Source organism: Bos mutus, chromosome 14, assembly GCF_027580195.1.
Source record: "Bos mutus isolate GX-2022 chromosome 14, NWIPB_WYAK_1.1, whole genome shotgun sequence".
Taxonomy (NCBI): domain Eukaryota; kingdom Metazoa; phylum Chordata; class Mammalia; order Artiodactyla; family Bovidae; genus Bos; species Bos mutus.
In genome coordinates this window covers 22099453-22121161 of record NC_091630.1, presented here as the reverse complement: position 1 = coordinate 22121161, position 21709 = coordinate 22099453, and the positions used below count along the sequence as shown (strand labels likewise).

The 21709-nt window shown below is 41.3% G+C and overlaps 1 non-coding gene across 1 annotated transcript; it reads right to left on the bottom strand.

The window, feature by feature from the left end:
* Nucleotides 1–14928: 14928 nt before the first annotated feature.
* On the bottom strand, nt 14929–15054 carry LOC138990805 (U6atac minor spliceosomal RNA). Its single transcript, XR_011466921.1, has one exon. It is a non-coding gene; the product is annotated as a U6atac minor spliceosomal RNA (small nuclear RNA).
* Between the last annotated feature and the right edge of the window lie 6655 nt (nt 15055–21709).

Genomic DNA, 21709 nt, shown 5'->3' with positions numbered 1-21709 from the left:
GTTGCCATTTCCTTCCCCAGGGCTCCTGTAGGGGAAAAAATTACAGCACTGAGTTTTAATTACAGAGCAACAACTTCCCCTGAGAGTGGGTTCTGGAGAGCACAGGGAACAAGGTTTTCAGGCTGTGGGATTCTCTTACTGACTTTCTTGGCTCTATCTCATCTTAGGGAAGAGAGATGGAGGAGACAAAGAGAAGAAGAAGCACTTCAGGGAGAGAAAGATGAGGGTGGACTAAAAGCGGGGAGGGAAGGCAAATCAGATGAGAGAGTCAGGGAGAGGGTGGGGAGGGCAGAGAGAGGCAGCGCCAAGGCCAAAAACCTCAGAGCAAATTTTGCATGAAAATGAGGAAGGGAGGGAGGAAGGAAGAACAGCAGAACAGAACTGAACACAGCATAGCAGAACATAGCAGAACTGGACACAGCATAAGATGAGATGGAAGCTGCGGGAGTGGTCCAAGCTCAAAACCAAACTGTGATTACACACTCTCATTTCACAGGAGGCTGACCTCGAGAGTCTACCCAGAGCAAGTGAGAGAAGTGGGACCTACAACTCCTTTTGAATGGACAATGCCTGGAATTAGACAAGACAGATGTTGCCTTATTTGCCCCTGATTTTAACCATTTCAAGCCAGGATTTCCACTGTACATCTGCCAGCTGGCCATCCTCTGCTGATGACCACCCCCCACCCCCGACGGGAGTGCCCAGGGAATGAGCAGGCAAAGAAGCAAGCTGCCTCTCCCACCAGATGCACACCCCCATCTCCCCTTTCCCTTCCCTGACCTATCCCCCACCCCTCCCCCTCCCCCACCCCTCCCCCTTCCCTGTCTGGGCAAAGCCCTGCATAAATTAATAGTTTGACTTTTGGCCTCCTTCACCTTCCCTTTCTACTTCCTCCCTCCAGAGCCTCACCTGTCCAGGTTCACTCATGCTAAGGTGTTAGATGGCTTAATGAGTTGCTTCTCTTGAGTAGATTTGTACTTTTAGAGAGAAGGCTCAGCTAAGCAGACATCTACCACAAGGGTGCAACAGGAAGCTTAGATGCCAGTCTTGCACCAGCAAGGCCAGTGATGGGCTGCTGACGATCACAACCCAGAGAATTTTGTTTTCTCTACCCAGGCCCTGTGCCCATACCTGACACCAGTTCCTCAGCCTACAGCTCTTTCTGTATCTTCTGTTACCTATCCCCAACCCAGGCCTCCTTTCTCAGAAATTGCCCTGTCCTTCTGGGGGCGTGGGGTGGAAAGTGACTGCAAAGACCCCTTTCACAGCCTCCCATCTGTCCCCTCTTTTCTGTCTCTCTGAATCATGCCAGGTTATGGCTAGAAAGCTGCAGCTTCTGAAAGCATGTAATGAAATTAGACGACAAATGGGATGTCTTGATTGCTACTTTGATGAGAGTGCCATTCTTCTAATATACAGAACTGTAGAAAGCATTTGAAGGCATTACATGACCTTCCATCCGGCCCCTAGGACAACAATATAATTAACTTGCTTCATTACCCGGCTTCCCCGGAAAAAAATTTAGAACTCTGGTCTATGGGCATATTTATGGCCTGTATTCCTTGGAATAGAGAGTTGTTATTTTCCATGAGAATTGCAAACATCTTTATGTTTATTTTAAACTGTCTATTCTCTGCATTCGTAATTCTTTAAGTATTAGTTATGGCTTATCTGAGACTTACGAACAAGAAAGAGGCTACTACTTCGAAGCGCAGTAAATAATGTCATATGTAAGCTCCAACTGGGTAAAGAAATTGTAAAGCTAAAGAATTCAATTTAGTTTCCAACTCCCTCCAGGCTATGTAACCTTACAAACCCTTTGAGGCAGGTTTCAGAATTCCAGCAGGGTTGAACTGAAATAATTTTTAAAACATTGCTTGAATTAAGTGGGGATGGGGTCCCTAGGAGTCCGCAAGAGACAGTCCAAGGTTATACAATCGTTTTCCTGCAAGGAAATGTCTCCTGGATTCAAGAAACAATCCACTTCTAAATGAACGGTCTCTCACAGACTTAGAGAGTGAACGTACGGTTGCCTGTACACACTACTATATTTAAAATGAATAACCAACAATAAAACTCTGCTCAATGTTAGTTATATAGCAGCCCGCATGGGAAGGGAATTTGGGGGAGAATAGATGTATATGTATGGCTAAACCCCTTTACTGTTCACCTAAAACTATCACAACATTGTTAATTGGCTATACCCCAAAACAAAGGGCTTCCCCGGTGACTCAGAGGTAAAGAATCCGTCTGCCAATGCAGAAGACACAGGAGACACGAGTTCTATCCTTCAGTTGGGAAGATCCCCTGGAGGAGGAAATGGCAACTCACCCCAGTATTCTTCTCTGAGAAATCCCATGGACAGAGGAGCCTGGTGGGCTACAGTCCATTCGCTGGGTAGCAAAGAGTTGGACATAGCTGAGCAACTAAACAACAACCAATACAAATAAAGTTTTTTTTTTATTTAAAAAGAAAATAAATGGCCTCAGTCTACTGAAGAATTCCAAAGTCATTTTTCCCCCAACCCAGTTTCTTTATAGAGCACCCATTGCCTGTTATCACTGGAGCTTAAAATGTTCAGCTCATTTAATGTTTTCTGTACAGACTTGCTCCAAGATGCCGCCGATGACCTAAATACTATGATCACAATCCACTGTTGTCAGTTATCTGGGAAGCTCCCAACACAGCAAATTGAAGACAAACACAAAATTCTTTCAGACAGTCATCTGGAAGGAGAGAGGAGGACCATCCTGTCTCACAGGGTTGAAGCTGTAATTTGGCATCTTGCACTGCAGGCCTAGCTGCTTTTGAAAGATACCCAGTGAAGTGGCCAGAAGTGAAACAAAAACAGTTCTGCCCTTCTCTGTCTTGGCTGTGTCTCTGAGTACCTCTCTACAGGAGAAGAGCTAAAAATATTTTCAAAGTGATAGTAGCTCCTTGCCCCCAAGCACAAAGCCGTTGCCTACAACACATAAACTACCTCACTGTCAAAACTGCTGCATAGCTGTATATGCTGTTATGAGGACAAGATGTATTCTCATACAGTGTCTTATTCAATCCTCATAATAAACCCATGAGGGCAGATATTTTGCAAAGTTGCTGCACAGGGCATACATTTATTTAAAAGTAAACTGCTGATTGGAACCAGGGGATTCTCATTCTGATTCTTGTTTTTGCACTACTTTTTTTTTTTTTTTTTTTTAACTCTGCATTGCTTTCCAGCCTGACTTTGCAGTAATCTCCTTAAGAAATCCAGAGTCGTGGGATTCCCTTAGTGGTCCAGTGGCTAAGACTTCGCACTCCCGATGCAAGGGGCCTGGGTTTGATCCCTGGTCGGGGAACTAGATCCCATATGCTGCAATTAAAAGGTCACATGTGACACAATGAAGATGGAAAATCCAGCATGCTGTAACTAAGACCTGGTGCAGCCGAATTAATTAATTACTTTAAAAAAAGAGAGAGAAATCCAGTGTCAGGAAACAGGACTGTCTGCCATACCACTGAAGATAGGGTTAACTGAAAGGAAGAAGAGAGGTGGCCAGATGTGAAAAACCCTTAAAGGCTGAAGTGAGTTATATTTCTAGATGCTCAGGACAATTTGCTTAAATGAGTGCATGATTCACTGTTAGATTATGGGATTCAATACAGATTAGGTGCTGACAGAAAGTTGCCGACTTGGAAACTAATCAAAATAAAAGTAATGGCTTAGGCAAACATTTTAGGATTCTGTTGCATGGTTAAGGATATGTTTATTGGACGGTTCTTAGGAGATATGATTGGACAAGTCACAATGGACTGGTCAGATTCAGAGGAGATAGGGATCCTATTATTTGCTTCTAATCTTATCTTTATGGTGTACAACATAAACCAAGCCTAGGAATTTCTACCAGTTATAACCTAGAAATTTTTGTACTGACTGAGATTTTTATTTTATTTCAGGCCACTTTACTTTTAACAGAAAATGTGCTCAGTCACTTAGTTGTGTCTGACTCTTTGTGACCCCATGGACTGTAGCCTGCCAGGCTTCTCTGTCCACAGGGATTCTCCAAACAAGAATACTAGAGTGGGTTGCCATATGTTCCTCCAAGGGATCTTCCTTGCTTTATCACAACTGCATCTCCTGCATTTCAGGTGGATTCTTTACTGCTGAGCCACCAGGGAAGCAGTAAAGAATAAAGATTTATATAAAGTGGGTAAGTATAAAGGTTTTTGTATTATTTCAGGCAACTGTATTTTTTTTAATTTTATTTTTAAACTTTACATAATTGTATTAGTTTTGCCAAATATCAAAATGAATTCGCCACAGGTATACATGTGTTCCCCATCCTGAACCTTCCTCCCTCCTCCCTCCCCATACCATCCCTCTGGGTCGTCCCAGTGCACTAGCCCCAAGCATCCAGTATCGTGCATCAAACCTGGACTGGCATCTCGTTTCATACATGATATTTTACATGTTTCAATGCCATTCTCCCAAATCTTCCCACCCTCTCCCTCTCCCATAGAGTCCAAAGGTACAGGCAATTACTTTTTAATTTAAAACAACTTTGTAAGGTATAAGCAGTAGGAAGGAACACTGGTAACCAAGAAAACTCCATGCTCCTCTCAGAAGACCTGAGGGCTGGGTAGCTCAGGGTCTGCTAGTTAAAGCCTAGGGTGCAGATTCTTCCGGAAGCAACCAGATATCCTAGGGTAAGGGCTACTCTTCACCTATTGGTTGCTCAAAGAACCAGGCATATTTTTCAAGTCATAAGAGGGGAGTATAGTCTACTCAATAGATCTTTTTCTGATGTATTATATTTGTTTAAAGGCAAAACCCTGTTATGAAGAAGGGAATGGCAACCCACTCCAGTGTTCTTGCCTGGGAAATGACTTGAACAAGAGGAACCTGGTAGGCTACAGTCCAAAGGGTCATAAAGAGTCAGACATGACTTAGCAACTAAACAACAATGAAAGCCCGATAAAAGTATAATATTTTTTAAAAATCTTTGTAAAGTTTAATATGCATATAGAGAATCACACCTATCACAATTATAGGGTCCGTTTTTACAACTGTCACTCTCTAACCAGCACCCAGGTTAAGAACACTATCAGCACCCAGATTTCCGAGTCGTCTTTCCTTCAAATCAGCACTCCTTCCCCAAGGGTCACCTCTCTCCTAACTGCTAGGTTGGGCCCTTTCCTCTAAAATAAACTAAGCTCCTATTAAAATAACTCATTTTGAAACACTTCTTATCTGTGTGAAAGATTAGAAAACCTCAAATACACCTCTATTCTAACAACCAGTCAGTATAGTAGAAGCACAGAAGACCTATTTTCTAAGGCTTTTTATTCTTTATAGAGACCACAAGGGAGAGATACAGACATGCTGTATTTGGAGACAGTCAGGCCTGACATCTGAATCTTCAACTTTTTCACAGAAAAAATTCTTTTGTAAGATGATAAGCAAGAGTAAATATTTTCAGACCGTTTCAAGAAATGCTTTTGAAATCTCTCCAATAGAAGGATGGGTCAAGCTCTCCATTTCTATCCATCTTCATTCTTTTTGTTAAAATCTTGATCTATTGTTGAGCACAAGGATTATTCCCCTGTCAAACTCAGAGCTACATACATGTTGTTAGGAAAGTAGTTAGTATTCAAGACACCAGGAGAAGCCCTTTCTAAATTAAATGAAATTTCAGTGTGGTTATATAATACCAAATCAGATTGCCTGATTTTAACAGAGATTTGGTTAAACTCAATTTTATATGTAATTTTCTATTTGTAGAAACTAATAGAAGGAAATTGTAATAGACATGAAAGAGAACAGGAATCTTACAGAGTTTGTCATACTCTGCTATGTATTAAAATGATAACACTGATTTCATGGTCCACTATTTCATTAAATTTCCTGCTGTCATTAATGCTTTTATAATTAAAATAGCCTTAAATTTAATTCAGAACTTACTACCTATTTACAACTTCCCCCTAACACTTGGCAATCAGATTTTAGAGGGTTTTCGCCTTAAAGGGATGTGATTAACCTTTGCACCAGAGCATGTATTTGATTTTGGCAGCCAGGAGAAGCAGGAAAGAAGAGCTTATTTAATGGGAATTTTGCATAAAATATTTCCTAGTAGGCAGGATTACCTAGTATGCTCTAAGGGATTTCTTTTGAATTGTTAGTCTGTTGGGGGGCTATCATTTCATTAAATGCAACCCTGATTCCCACCTTTTGAAGCTCACACCTTATTATTAATATATGTGTTTGCATGTGTATGTAAAACCATACTGTATATAAACATATATGTGTGTGCCCCTTCTCTATTCACTCCATTCTCTATTCACTGTGATATTTCTTTTATTGTAAATGTTTGTGTATAGATATATAATGTATTTATGTATATTTGTTGTTTAATCGCTAAGTCATGTCTGACTCTTTGCAACCCCGTGGACTGTAGCCTGTCAGGCTTCTCTCCATGGAATTTCTCAGATAAGAATACTGGAGCAGTTTGTCATCTCTTTCTCCAAGGGATCTTCCCAATCAGGGACTGAAGCCATGTCTCTTGCATCAGCAGGCAGATTCTTTGTCGCTGAGCCACCAGGGAAGCCTGCTTATGTAGAGGTATATACGCATTAGTATTTATGTGTGTATATGCATCACGCATATTTATTTGTGCACATAACCTCAGATATGCAGATGACACCACCCTTATGGCAGAAAGTGAAGAGGAACTCAAAAGCCTCTTGATGAAAGTGAAAGAGGAGAGTGAAAAAGTTGGCTTAAAGCTCAAAATTCAGAAAACTAAGATCATGGGATCTGGCCCCATCACTTCATGGGAAATAGATGGGGAAACAGTGGAAACAGTGTCAGATTTTATATTTTGGGGCTCCAAAATCACTGCAGATGGTGATTGCAGCCATGAAATTAAAAGACGCTGACTCCTTGGAAGGAGTTATGACCAACCTAGATAACACATTCAAAAGCAGAGACATTACTTTGCCAACAGAGGTCCACTAGGACCTTTGAGTTAGACAGCCTTGTCTAACTCAATGAAACTAAGCCATGCCCATGGGGCAACCCAAGACGGGTGGGTCATGGTGGAGAGATCTGACAGAATGTGGTCCACTGGAGAAGGGATTGGCAAACCACTTCAGTATTCTTGCCTTGAGAGCCCCATGAACAGTATAAAAAGGCAAAATGATAGGATACTGAAAGAGGAACTCCCCAGGTCAGTAGGTGCCCAATATGCTACTGGAGAACAGTGGAGAAATAACTCCAGAATGAATGAAGGGATGGAGCCAAAACAAAAACAATACCCAGCTGTGGATGTGACTGGTGATAGAAGCAAGGTCCGCTGCTGTAAAGAGCAATATTGCATAGGAACCTGGAATGTCAGGTCCATGAATCAAGGCAAATTGGAAGTGGTCAAACAAGAGATGGCAAGAGTGAATGTCGACATTCTAAGAATCAGCAAACTAAAATGGACTAGAATGGATGAATTTAACTCAGATGACCATTATATCTACTACTGTGGGCAGGAATCCCTCAGAAGAAATGGAGTAGCCATCATGGTCAACAAAAGAGTCTGAAATGCAGTACTTGGATGCAATCTCAAAAATGACAGAATGATCTCGGTTCATTTCCAAGGCAAATCATTCAATATCACAGTAATCCAAGTCTATGCCCCAACAAGTAACACTGAAGAAGCTGAAGTTGAATGGTTCTATGAAGACCTACAAGACCTTTTAGAACTAACACCCAAAAAAGATGTCCTTTTCATTACAGGGGACTGGAATGCAAAAGTAGGAAGCCAAGAAACACCTGGAGTAACAGGCAAGTTTGGCCTTGGAATACGGAATGAAGCAGGGCAAAGACTAATAGAGTTTTGCCAAGAAAATGCACTGGTCCTAGCAAACACCCTCTTCCAAAAACACAAGAGAAGACTCTACACATGGACATCACCAGATGGTCAATACCAAAATCAGATTGATTATATTCTTTGCAGCCAAAGATGGAGAAGCTCTATACAGTCAGCAAAAACAAGACCAGGAGCTGACTGTGGCTCAGACCATGAACTTCTTATTGCCAAATTCAGACTTAAATTGAAGAAAGTAGGGAAAACCACTAGACCATTCAGGTATGACCTAAATCAAATCCCTTATGATTATACAGTGGAAGTGAGAAATAGATTTAGGGGCCTAGATCTGATAGATAGAGTGCCTGATGAACTATGGAATGAGGCTCGTGACATTGTACAGGAGACAGGGATCAAGACCATCCCCATGGAAAAGAAATGCAAAAAAGCAAAATGGCTGTCTGGGGAGGCCTTACAAATAGCTGTGAAAAGAAGAGAAGTGAAAAGCAAGGAAAAAAGGAAAGATATAAGCATCTGAATGCAGAGTTCCAAAGAGTAGCAAGGACAGATAAAAAAGCCTTCATCAGCGATCAATGCAAAGAAATAGAGGAAAACAACAGAATGGGAAAGACTAGAGATCTCTTCAAGAAAATCAGAGATACCAAGGGAACATTTCATGCAAAGATGGGCTCGATAAAGGACAGAAATGGTATGGACCTAACAGAAGCAGAAGATATTAAGAAGAGATGGCAAGAATACACAGAAGAACTGTACAAAAAAGATCTTCACAACGCAGATAATCACGATGGTGTGATCACTGACCTAGAGCCAGACATCCTGGAATGTGAAGTCAAGTGGGCCTTAGAAAGCATCACTATGAGCAAAGCTAGTGGAGGTGATGGAATTCCAGTTGAGCTCTTTCAAATCCTGAAAGATGATGCTGTGAAAGTGCTGCACTCAATATGCCAGCAAATTTGGAAAACTCAGCAGTGGGCACAGGACTGGAAAAGGTCAGTTTTCATTCTAATCCCAAAGAAAGGCAATGCCAAAGAATGCTCAAACTACCACACAATTGCACTCATCTCACACGCTGGTAAAGTAATGCTCAAAATTCTCCAAGCTAGGCTTCAGCAATACGTGAACTGTGAACTTCCAGATGTTCAAGCTGGTTTTAGAAAAGGCAGAGGAACCAGAGATCAAATTGCCAACATCCCCTGGATCATGGAAAAAGCAAGAGAATTCCAGAAAAACATCTATTTCTGCTTTATTGACTATGCCAAAGCCTTTGACTGTGTAGGTCACAATAAACTGTGGAAAATTCTGAAAGAGATGGGAATACCAGACCACCTGACCTGCCTCTTGAGAAATCTGTATGCAGGTCGGGAAGCAACAGTTAGAACTGGACATGGAACAACGGACTGGTTCCAAATAGGAAAAGGAGTATGTGAAGGCTGTATATTGTCACCCTGCTTATTTAACTTATATGCAGAGTTCATCATGAGAAATGCTGGACTGGAAGAAACACAAGCTGGAATCAAGATTGCTGGGAGAAATATCAATAACCTCAGATATGCAGATGACACCACCCTTATGGCAGAAAGTGAAGGGGAACTAAAAAGCCTCTTGATGAAAGTGAAAGAGGAGAGTGAAAAGGTTGGCTTAAAGCTCAACATTCAGAAAACGAAGGTCCCATCACTTCATGGGAAATAGATGGGGAAACAGTGGAAACAGTGTCAGACTTTAGTTTTTTGGGCTCCAAAATCACTGTAGATGGTGAGTGCAGCCATGAAATTAAAAGACTCTTAGTCCTTGGAAGGAAAGTTATGACCAACCTAGATAGCATATTCAAAAGCAAAGACATTACTTTGCCAACAAAGGTCTGTCTAGTCAAGGCTATGGTTTTTCCTGTGGTCATGTATGGATGTGAGAGTTGGACTGTGAAGAAGGCTGAGCTCCAAAGAATTGATGCTTTTGAACTGTGGTGTTGGAGAAGACTCTTGAGAGTCCCTTGGACTGCAAGGAGATCCATCCAGTCCATCCTAAAGGAATCAGTCCTGGGTGTTCTTTGGAAGGACTGATGCTAAAGCTGAAACTCCAAAACTTTGGCCACCTTGTATGAAGAGTTGACTCATTGGAAAAGACCCTGATGCTGGGAGGGATTGGGGGCAGGAGGAGAAGGGGACGACAGAGGATGAGATGGCTGGATGGCATCACCAACTGAATGGACATGAGTTTGATGAACTCTGGGAGTTGGTGATGGACAGGGAGGCCTGGCGTGCTGTGATTCATGGGATCGCAAAGAGACAGACACGACTGAGAGACTGAACTGAACTGAACTGAACTCAACATACAAGTAGGTACATATTTTTATGTGTATCCATTATATACACATGTGTGTGTATATATATATATATATATAAAAAAATGTGTATATACGTGTGTGTACAAATACATATGTATACACTGTGCTGTGCTGTGCTAAGTCGCTTTAGTTGTGTCTAACTCTTTGTGACTTCATGGACTGTAGCCCACCAGGCTCCTCTGTCCATGGGATTCTCCAGGCAAGAATACTGGAGTGGGTTTCTGTGCCCTCCTCTAGGGGATCTTCCTGATCCGTGGATCAAACCTGCGTCTCCTATGTCTCCTGCATTGGCAGGAAGGTTCTTTACCACTTAGCGTCACCTGGGAAGACCTTGTATATACTATATAGATACAAAAAATTGTACAAATACATATATATATACTATACAGATACACAAACATTTATAATAAAGGAAATATCACAGATGAATAGAGAAGGCAAATATATATGTTTCAATATATAATATGCTTATACATACACACATACATATAATAAGGTGACTTCATATAAGTCAGAAGTACTTTTTCTGTAAATCATCTCTTTTTGCCATATGTTTATTAGTGCTGACAATCTCTTTTTTATGGTATTAAATAGCTATTATAGTTATTGTCAAGAACCACGCAAGGTCCAAGATTCTACACTAATTACAAGCCAATATGCTAATCTGTCACTGTTTCATGAATGCTGGCAGAAGACACGAGAATCCTGGGTCAGAAAAAGAACTTTACTCCTCATGATAGAAGCAGTAGCCAGTGTGCCAGCACCCTGCTTGTGTGACTTCTCCATCTTCCTAAAGGATGAGGGGAAGGACTCAGCCTGGACGACTGCACATACAGTGGGCAGAATTTATAGAAGAACTCTGAGATTGGGATCCTCTTCACTTGAAAAGTAAGAAGAAGGAAGCCTGCTCTTTCTGTGGGTGGAGATGTTACCTCTTCCCTCAAAGTAGCTTGCTGCAAACCCAAGCCTGAGAGCTGGGCAGAATAAAGCATGGCCAGGCCAGGACCTTGAGTTCTTGGCACATCCGCCAAGAATATGCATGGATGCTTAGGGCTGTAGCGGATCTTCTCTCACAAAAGTTGTACATGAGTGTTCTTGGGTTTTCAGGACTTGTATTATATGCAGCAAATTTGTTGAACTCTTATTTTGAATGGTTTTCAGTTGATTCTTTTGGATAAAGTACAATCATTATTTCCTTTGTACATATTTTTTAATGGTATGTATCAGTGTGGTCAAATAATTGTCTATTTTATTTGAAAATATATTTTTATAGTAGTATTTATATTACCGTATAATGTTGCCATCATCTGTTTTATATACGTTCTTTGAACTTGGATTCTTAGCTCTTTGAACAGAGGCTGAGTTTGTGCCTCTTTGCAGCCCTGGTATCCTGTAGAGTGCCTGGAGTGGGCCAGGATAGATATGGATGAATGGATGGATGGGTGGATGGATGGATGGCTGGATGGATGGATGGAGTGATGCACATATGACTGCATCTTTGATCTACATCCTCAGTATATCTAAGAACACTTCTTTCTTTGGCAAACTTGTTCTAAACAAATTCTCTACATTTTATTAGATTGTTTATAGATAAATGAAAGCAACAGCATGAGTTTTTGAAGTGTCCTGACAAAGATGAATTGATTCATTTGACTTTAATGAAGACTATAATGTTGGATGGGGCCAATAAATATGAGTCCTCACATTTGCTTTTATTTACTAAAACTATGAAACAAGTTAACAATTTTAAACACCACATTCTTTTTTTTAATTTATTTATTTTAATTGGAGACTAATTACTTTACAATATTGTGTTGGTTTTTGCTAAACATCGACATGGATTAGCCACGGGTGCACATGTGCCCCCCCATCCTGAACCCCCCTCCCACGTCCTTCCCCACCCCATCCCTCTGGGTTGTCCCAGAGCACCAGCTTTGAGTGCCCTGCTTCACTCATTGAGCTTGCACTGGTCATCTATTTTGCATATGGTAATATACATGTTATATGTATATTATATATACAATATACATGTTATATGTATATTATGTATACATATAATGTATCATGTCATTGTTATTTTATCATCATACATATCAATGCTATTCTCTCAAATCATTCCACCCTCACCTTCTCCCACAGAGTCCAAAAGTCTGTTCTTTACATCTGTGTCTCATTAAAGCACCACATTCTTGGCTTTTATTCCCTGACTACCCACAACCTTTAAATCAAATGAAGGCTTAAAGGGCTTGTCCCTCAAAGAGTTTACAATTTGCCTTAGCCTAGTAGTACTGTGCATTGTCAAAGTGGATTCTCAAAAGTGTAAATATGATCATGTCACTCTTCTCTTTAAGGAGGAAGCACACACACATCTTTAAGAGGCTCCCTTTTGCCTTCAAGATACTGGCAAAGAGCTTGACAAGAAATCAAAGACTCTCTGATCTTCCCACTTCTCAAGCTTTGCCATTTAGCATGGCACACCCCCAAACCTAAGCTTCAACAATGTCAAAATGATTGGCGTTTCCCAAGTAAGTCCAGGACCCCAGGCTTTTGCATACCCTGCTTCTGTCTGGAACATCTTTATGTGTGCCACTTTCTGGACACTATTTAGTCATCTTTCAAGATTTATTTCAAATTTCACATTTCACAGAAAGCTTTCCCTGAATACTTCTCATGGAAAATTCACCAGGCTCATTCTTGCATCTCCATCGAACTTAATCATACTCTGTTTGAGTACCCATAATATTTTGTTGCAATTACTAATTTGTAAACCTGTGCATTCCTACTATGTTCAATTCATTATTTGGCTCTGGAGTCTAGTTCAAGACCTGGCATATGGTAGGTATGTTTAACTGTTAGTTTCTCCCCTGCCCCATCCTTCTCTTTATGGCCAATATATTATTACTGGTGAGAGCATTCATGAGCAGTCAACTCAGAGACCTAACTCCTGTGAAAATACATGAAGAACTGGCATTGTAAAGTAGCTTAATGTGTTCTGTTAATGCTCTTCAGCAACCACAAAGTCAAAAGGAAAGGCTTGATATGTTATATGTGACAACACAGGTCCTAGGAATATGGGGGAGGGGGGAACATGTGCCCACATATATCACAGGACGTAGAGAGTTGGTGATGGCACAAAAGCAGAGTCTGTCTTGGGTGTGCCTCTAGATACCTCCTGGAGTATGAGGGGCTGATGGCTCAATTGAGTTCCTCTCTGGAATTTGTCATCATTCTGATGGGTCATCCCTGTTCCCCAGCGTCTCTGTAGGACTGGCTGAGGATTTCCTTATTACCCCAAAGAACTGCCTTCAATAGACTTCTGGCTTAAAAATCTCCATCTCAGAATCTACTTCCTATAGAGCCCCACAAAAAAAAAAAAACAGAGGACTTACTATGTGGCAGAACTTTCTTTTGTGAGCTCATGGAAAGTGCCCTATATAAAATATTTCTCAGGACTTCTTTGGAGGTCCAGTGGTTAAGAATCTGCCTTGCAATCAGGGTGCCATCCTTGGACAGGAAACTAAGATCCCACATGTCACAGAGCAACTAAGCCTGTAGCTCACATGGTAAAGCCTCTGCCTGCAATGCAGGAGACCTGGGTTCGATCCCTGGGTCAGGAAGATCCCCTGGAGAAGGGAAAGGCTACCCACTCCAGTACTCTTGCCTGGAAAATCCTATGGAGGGAGGAGCCTGGTAAGCTACAGTCCGTGGGGTTGCCAAGAGTGGGACATAACTGGGCGGCTTCACTAAGCCTGTAAGCCACATCTACTGAGCCTATGCTCCACAACTACAGAGTCAATGCAACAAGGAGATCCCACATGATGACGCAATGAAAATCCAGTGTGCCTCAGCTAAGACCGAACACAGCCAAATAAATAAACAATTTTTAAAAAATAAAGTAAAATTAAATTAAATTACAAAATAAAATATTTCTCTGGTCTTTTTGTGTTACTGAAGGTTTCGGGGTATTTTTTATTCTATCTAAACACTTCTGGGAGTGATATCTGAACTCCCTATGACATAAAACAACCAAATGAATGAACAAATGGACCTTGTGTTTTCATTTCGTTTCTTTTCTATTTATCTATTTATCAACGGTATAAATCCAAATGATAATTTCAATTCAACATGAGTGAATCAGTGCTAAAAAAGAGTGAGCTTAAATACTTATCACCAAAAAAATAAAGAAACGTGATTTTTTTATTAGCTCATGAACTTTTATTATGAAGTAAATATACAGTGTTTAATCCTGATTTTTTATTCAGTTATTAAAAATAGAATACAGACTCCCATTATTACCTCTGTGTGTCCCAAGAATAGACTCTAAACTCTTCTGTTTTATTTTAAGAAATAAGGAAGGAAGAAACAGAAGCCAAATGATGATGTTTCATCACCAGGACCTCCATCTGTGATTATCACACCTACAGGTGAACTGAAATAACCTGCCAATATAAATGAATGTGCATGCGTTCTTTTTTTAATTAATTAGCTTATTTTAATTTAATTTAAAAGCATTACAATATTGTAATGGTTTTCGCCATACATCAATATGAATTGGCCATAGGCATACTTGTGTTCCCTCCATCCTGAAACCCCCTCTCACATCTTTCCCCACCCCATCCCTCCAGGTTGTCACAGAGCACCGCCTTTGGGTGCCCTGCGTCATACATCAAACTCCCACTATCTGTTTTACATATGGTAATGTATATGTTTCAATGCTAGTCTCTCAAATCAAAAAAACAGTGGTTAGCTACCACAAAGTAGGTGGCAATGCCTTAACCACATGCGTGTTGTCAAGCCCGAGAGCCTCTTCCAACTTTGTCAAAGGAAGTTCTCACCTTTTCTCCTTTCATACAACATGCACATGTTCTTTTAATTGATTAATTAAGCTCTCTCTTTCTTGACATGGACTGGTTCTTTATTTAAACCAGTAAAATATCAAGGCCAGATCAGTATCAACTTGTTGACTGGCTTCAATATTTGAAGTGCCAGAAGGATAAAAAAGCTTTCTGCAATGGCTTTATGAAACTGTATTGATAAAGATGACTTTGAATGAAGGTACATTCCCACTGGCACAGCCAATTTAGAGCAAAAGTGTTAGGTAGCAATTCTCCACTGTCTTTAAAAAAGTTACCTTCTTTACCCTTTCTGGGTTTCCTTGGTGGTTCAGATGGTAAAGAATCCACCTGCAATGCAGGAGACCTGAGTTCAGTCCCTGGGTTGGGAAGATCCCCTGGAGAAGGGAATGGCAACCCACTCCAATATTCTTGCCTGGAGAATTCCATGGACAGAGGAGCATGGCAGGCTACAGTCCATGAGGTCGCAAAGAGTCAGACACGACTGAGCAACTAACACTTGAGAACTTGAACCCTCTTTCTAGAATCTTAATTCTAGAAGGACCCAGTATAGTTCTACTATTGTGCCCTTCCTTTCTTTCTAGGATGACAAATTAGATGTGGAGGCATGTCTGGGAGTCTGTAAGAAATTCCCAAATCATTGAAACACCTAAAAAGTTTTGTTTTGTTTTTTATAAATACAGATGCAGATTCATGTCATTAGACCTTCTGACTCCTCCACAAGTCTGGGGTAAGGCCCTGAAATCTGTATGCTTAACAAGTACCCTAGGGGCTTGGGATGATCAGCTGGATTTGGGAACCACTAATCTATGAATTCATTCTTGTCAAGAGTTTAAAACTTCATGATTAGCCTTCTCAGAGGATTTGCCTTTTAAGGAGCATCTTAGAGAAAGGCAGTGCTTGACTGAAAGGAATAAATCAGAGCAAAAAGTGGAGAGAATGTGGGGAAATCGGACAATCCATGTCCAACTTATCAAATCAAACCCCACAGAAATCATCTTACTCCATCTGCCCTTTGAGGTTCACTGAGGTCATTTGTGTCTGTCTCAATGTCCAAGATAAAGGAGAAATGGAAGAGAATAGCTGCCTCTCTTCCCTCCCTGGCAGCTCCCTCTTCCTCTTTATCCTCATCCTTTATTCTCCCTTCCTCTCTTTCATTTCAGAGATTTGTGTACTAATCCTTTCTTTTCCAAAAAAGAAAAACAATCATCACAAGATGCTATAATTTATAAAGGCATTCGAAGGCCAAAATTAAACTAAAGCACTCAAAATTAAACTGTATACATAAGGACAGAGAACCTAAAACAGCTCAGTTATAAAAGACTGCCAGAGGAGGCGGCAGCCACTTCCTCATGACTAACCCCAGACAAGTGGCCCCCATGCTCTGAAATTTCCTGCATGTGTCCTCTCTGCCCACACTCTGATGCAGGCAAACAATGCTAGGTCTTGGCACCAGTTGTTAAAAATAAACTGGGAGCTCTCAGAGGAAAGACAGTCTTCGCAGGGAGACACACCGTGAGGGCTTGAGCAAAGAAACTCTCCATCCCCAGCACTGGGAAATATCTCAATGGGCACAACTGGCCCACCAGTCCCCAGGAGAAACCCAGCCTGAGATCGTTGCTTCTGAGCCTTTCAAAGGAGCAATAAAGAAGCAATATTGTCAAGTTCCCTCTGTGATATTCATTTTTTATCTCGGGATTTTAAGGAGAGACCACATCAGCCCTGATGGGGGTTAGGAGTCAAGCACCTGTAATTTTCTTGCATTTGACACATGGGTTCAATAAAAGTCCCGGCAATTTTCTGAGGATATTTTTCTCTGCATCTTGAGCTCATGGGTAGTTTAAGGGAAGATTAATCCAAGGGCTTGCTGTATTATACTTAACCTCATTAAAATATTGCTTTGGAAGACATGTTTAATACCCAGGGATCTTGCTGATCCTCTTTATTAAGCCCTTTAAAGGAACTCCTTAAACAGTGAGCAGAGCTGAATATTACAGTTTTCATTTAAGTTCAAGCTTCACTTTACTACCAGGGTGCTTACCATCAAGGTTTGGTGATCCCTGAGGACATTGACACACAGGCTCTGTAATCTACATGTTATCCTGGACTTTTACAAGGATAGAGAGATGGGAAGGGTCTGTAGGAAGACAAAAGTAGCTGAATGGCCCTATCTCTCTCCTCAACCACACTAAGTGTTCCCACAGGATAGAACCCAAACTAGCAGAAGTTTATAAAGCACTTATTAGGTAAGCAATGTTCTGACTTATGTAAACCAACAATGTTTTGAGGTGGATGCTATTGGGAATTCTGTTTTACTGATGAGGAAACTGAGGTGAGTAACTTGCCCTGATAACTTGCCTGTGAGCCATGAAAAATTAACCACGTGGTCATTCATGGTGGTTTAGTTGCTAAGTCATGTCCGACTCTTGAGACCCCATGGACTGTAGCCTGCCAGGCTCCTCTGTCCATGGGATTTCCCAGGCAAGAATACTAGAGTGGCTTACCATTTCTTTCTTCAGGGGGTCTTCCCAACCCAGGAATCAAACCTGGGTCTACTGCATTGCAGGCAGACTCCTGCATGGCAGATGGATTCTTTACTGACTGAGCTACAGGGGAAGCTCTGTAATTCAGGGTATCACCAATTCATCAAATATCCCCCATGGCCCATCCAGCGCTGAAAGATCTACCTAGCTTGTTGTTGACATGTCATCCTTCCTTACTGAACTCCAATCTCTTGCCCCTGTGGTCCCTTTTCCATCTTAAAACCACAGGTGATCCTGAGGAGTGTCAACACTTCCCAGAAGAAAGGACTTTCCTTGCCTTCAGGAGAACCTGCTCCTTTTCTGGCTTTTTCCTAAGTCATCTTGAACAAATCTGAGCCTCCATACTCTTATTTTCAAATAAGATTGTTATGAAGCTCCAATGAGTTATGATTTTGAGAGTTCAGTGACAGCACGCTCAGTCATGTCTGACTCTTTGAGACACTTTAGACTGTAACCCACCAGGCTCCTCTGTCCATTGGATTTTTTAGGCAAGAATACTGGAGTGGGTTGCCATTTCCTTCTCCAGGGGATCTTCCTGACCTAGAGACCAAACCCAAGTCTCCTGCATTGCAGGCAGATTCCTTACCTGTTGAACCATCAGGGAAACCCCAACATACAGGAAAAACCAACTGTAAATTGTAAAATGCTGACCAACATTGGTCATAACTATCAATAAAAATGTAAGACATAATTCAATGGCCATGAAAGAAAACACAACCAGTTCTGACACAGTCAATATATTTGGTACAAAATCAGGTTATGTTGATAGTTGAATAAGGTAATAAAACAGGCTAAAATATAAATATATTCCTAGGACCCTGAGTCAGTAATATTGAGAGCAGGTAATGAATAAATCTTTGTCATCATCATAAGTTAATTCTGTATATTTTATAGCTTATAGAGCTCTTTGGTGATGGTGTTTATTTTATTATATAAAATACTGTCAAGTGGAATGTGTGAACCAGGAAAATGATTGCTATGGGCAGACATGTCCAGGTAAATATTCACTGCAGTGGCCTAATTACAGCTCCTCAGGGCCTCCTGAGCCCTTAGAATAACCTGATTGACTTTTTGAAATGTGAAGGGAAGGGAATGAGACCAATAGAGGAATCTTAGAAATATTTCACCCATTCTCACTCCAAGTCTTCATTTTCAGATGTTTTTGAGAGCGTGGTCCTCTAGGAACTGTGTGTACTATTTTCTATTGTCTGTGTAACTCACCAGGCTGAAAATAAAGATATGGACAGTTCACACCTGGTTTCCCAGGACCCTTTAGCTGTGGACTTCAGGAAGCTTCTTCTCAGGAGAAGAGATTTCTTTGGAGGATCCTGGGAAAAGAAGATTCACTCCATGATGGGAGGAGTATATATTTTAGATGGCATAGGCTCAAGTCTGTTTTTTAAAGAAGCCTCTTGAAGACCTCTAAGGCTTTGAGAGAGCAAGGAACAGGGTGGCAAGCATGTTGGTTAGGGTGTTTTCATCTGCAAATAATAGAGCACTCAACTAAAAGTTATAGTTTAAACAATATAGATATTTATAATGTTACATAATAATTAAATATGTATGGTACATAATAGGCTCTGTAGAAGTATTAATTGTCTTTATTGCCAGGAATAACAATAACAGTTACTATTGTGCACGCTTGTCACTCAGTCATGTCCAAATCTTTGTGACCCCACAGACTGCAGCCTGCCAGGCTCTTCTGTCCATGGAATCTTCCAAGCAAGAATACTGGAATGGGTTGCCATTTCCTCCTCCAGGAGACCTTCCTGACCTATGGCTCAAACCTGCATCTCCTGCAGTGGCAAGTGGATTCTTACCACTGAACCACTTGGGAAGCCCAAGGTTACTATTATTACTATTAAAGCTTCTGCCTGCAATGCAGGAGACCTGGGTTTGATCCCTGGGTCAGGAAGATCCCCTGGAGAAGGAAATGGCAACCCACTCCAGTATTCTTGCCTGGAGAATCCCACGGACGGAGAAGCCTGGTGGGCTACAGTCCACGGGGTTACAAAGAGTTGGATACGACTGAGCGACTTAACTTTCACTTTCTTTCGCTATAACAAGTAAGTCAAGGCAAGGAAGTTCAAAGTTGGGTGCAACAACTCATGAACTTGGAGCTCTTCTTTGTGTTTTGACACCTAAAATGTGACATTGATGCCTCCCCTCATGACCTCAAAAAGGCTGCAATGGTTCCAGAGGTCATATGTTGACAAATCACATTCAGAAAACAGAAAAGGGATGCTTCCCATTTCTAGGAAGAAAAACCTTTTTTCCAAACCCTTATCAGACATTTCTTCAGGTTCCATGGGTCAATATTGAGTTACTTGCCTATATGCTAATTGTAAGGAAGACTGGGGAAAGAGTAACTGGTGTTCCCAGTGGTAAGAGCAGGGCTTGTCCAATAAAGAAAGGGCAAGGAAAACTCCTGGAAAGGCCACCCATTATATTCGGGTAGCTCTTCCACTAGAAACTGCTCAGAAAGTGTTGGAGAGCTATCAGTTCCTGTAAAACTGGGCCTTTTTTCAGAGGTAGTGAATTCCTAGAAGAAAAAATCTACTATTGGACAACCTGAGGTTGGCATGAGGAGCTTTATAATTTGGAGTCCATCTTTTCCTTTCTGCCTGTATTAGGAAAAGGCATTAGGAGCCTGAATGGAGGGTGTCACTCACTCCCCTAGTAAAGGATCATTATTACAGGAAAAGAATTCCTTGGGAAATGGCAACTTTTCTAATGGAAGCTCCTGTAAACAGAGCAGACCACTTCCATCATGGCACCCACCTGAGCCCATCACACAGACAGCCATGCAGGGCAGCAGGACCCCAGAGAAGAGGAACTCGGCAGAATTCACCGTTACTGGAGGACAGGGAATGATCAATGTCCAGCAGCTGTGGGAATCCTTATGACCACACCTTTCAATGTCTTTTAGCCTTATAAGCTCCAATGTTCAAAGAAAAAAACAGTGCCAGCTGCTGATGAAATGGAAGAAATACATCAATCTCTAGATGAAAATGTTGTTCTGCCAAGTCATTCCACCATGGAAATGACTGAATATTGAGGCAAGCTGGTTCAGACAGGTGATTTGAGGAAGCAGACATTGGGGGTTGGATTCCTATGGCTCCAGGGTGAAGTACTACTCAAGTTTATTTCCACAATACTCGCCCTTCAGGGGTGTTTATCAGTGATTAGTCTACAATCAGGCTGAGTGTATTAATGGAGAGTCTAGACCTCAGGGAGACCCAGGCAAGCAGTCGACTGAACGTGAACCTGAATGCCAACTACCACTATGTAGGAAGGACTAGTTCTTAACCAGCGAACCTGGCTCTGGTTAAGAACTAAGGCTCCATTACCAGGTTTTACATCAAGTCTCACTTATTAATGACATATGTGTGAACTCTGACCAATTACTTAACCTCTCTAAGCCTTAATATCCTTACATACAAAAAGAAATAATGCTTATACCTACCTTCCTTAGAGTGTTGATGAGAGGATTAAAATAATTACATATACATTTCTTAGACTAGTACCTTGCATATGTAAATATCAGTGACTCATTATTAGAGGGCAGGTGAGAAGACCTATAACTGGTCTGAAATCAAATAATGAATAACTGACTTGATTAAGGTGAGTCAGTTAACCTAAGGACACAATGCAAGCAGATGGGAAATTTTGTGGCAGGGCAGGGGGGGGGCGGGGATACAACCTTTTTTGCCCATGATATAAATTAATTTTATTCTGTTAATTGGGCTTTTGTAAGGCTACTTACTTCCCTGTGTTGGAGATGAAGGTCAAACATCTATGGAACAATTTGGAACATTTCTGAGATGTGCAGGGCAAAGAAGCCGAGCTGGAAAAGGTTGAATCCGTTGCAGAGTTGATTGCAATTCCTGCCAACCTGAATGGAGACAAGGCATGTGTGCTCTTTAACCTCCCTGATGTTTTCTTGAGAAACAAGACCTGTGTAATGTAAGGATGCACGTGGAAAGGAGGACAACAAGGATACCTGTGGAACCTGAAGGTATTGGAAAGATGAGGCAACCCTGAAAAGGAACGAAGCTCATGAGCTGGGAGGTTGTCAGGAGATCGAAGGCAATTCTAAATCTTGGTTACCTTGTC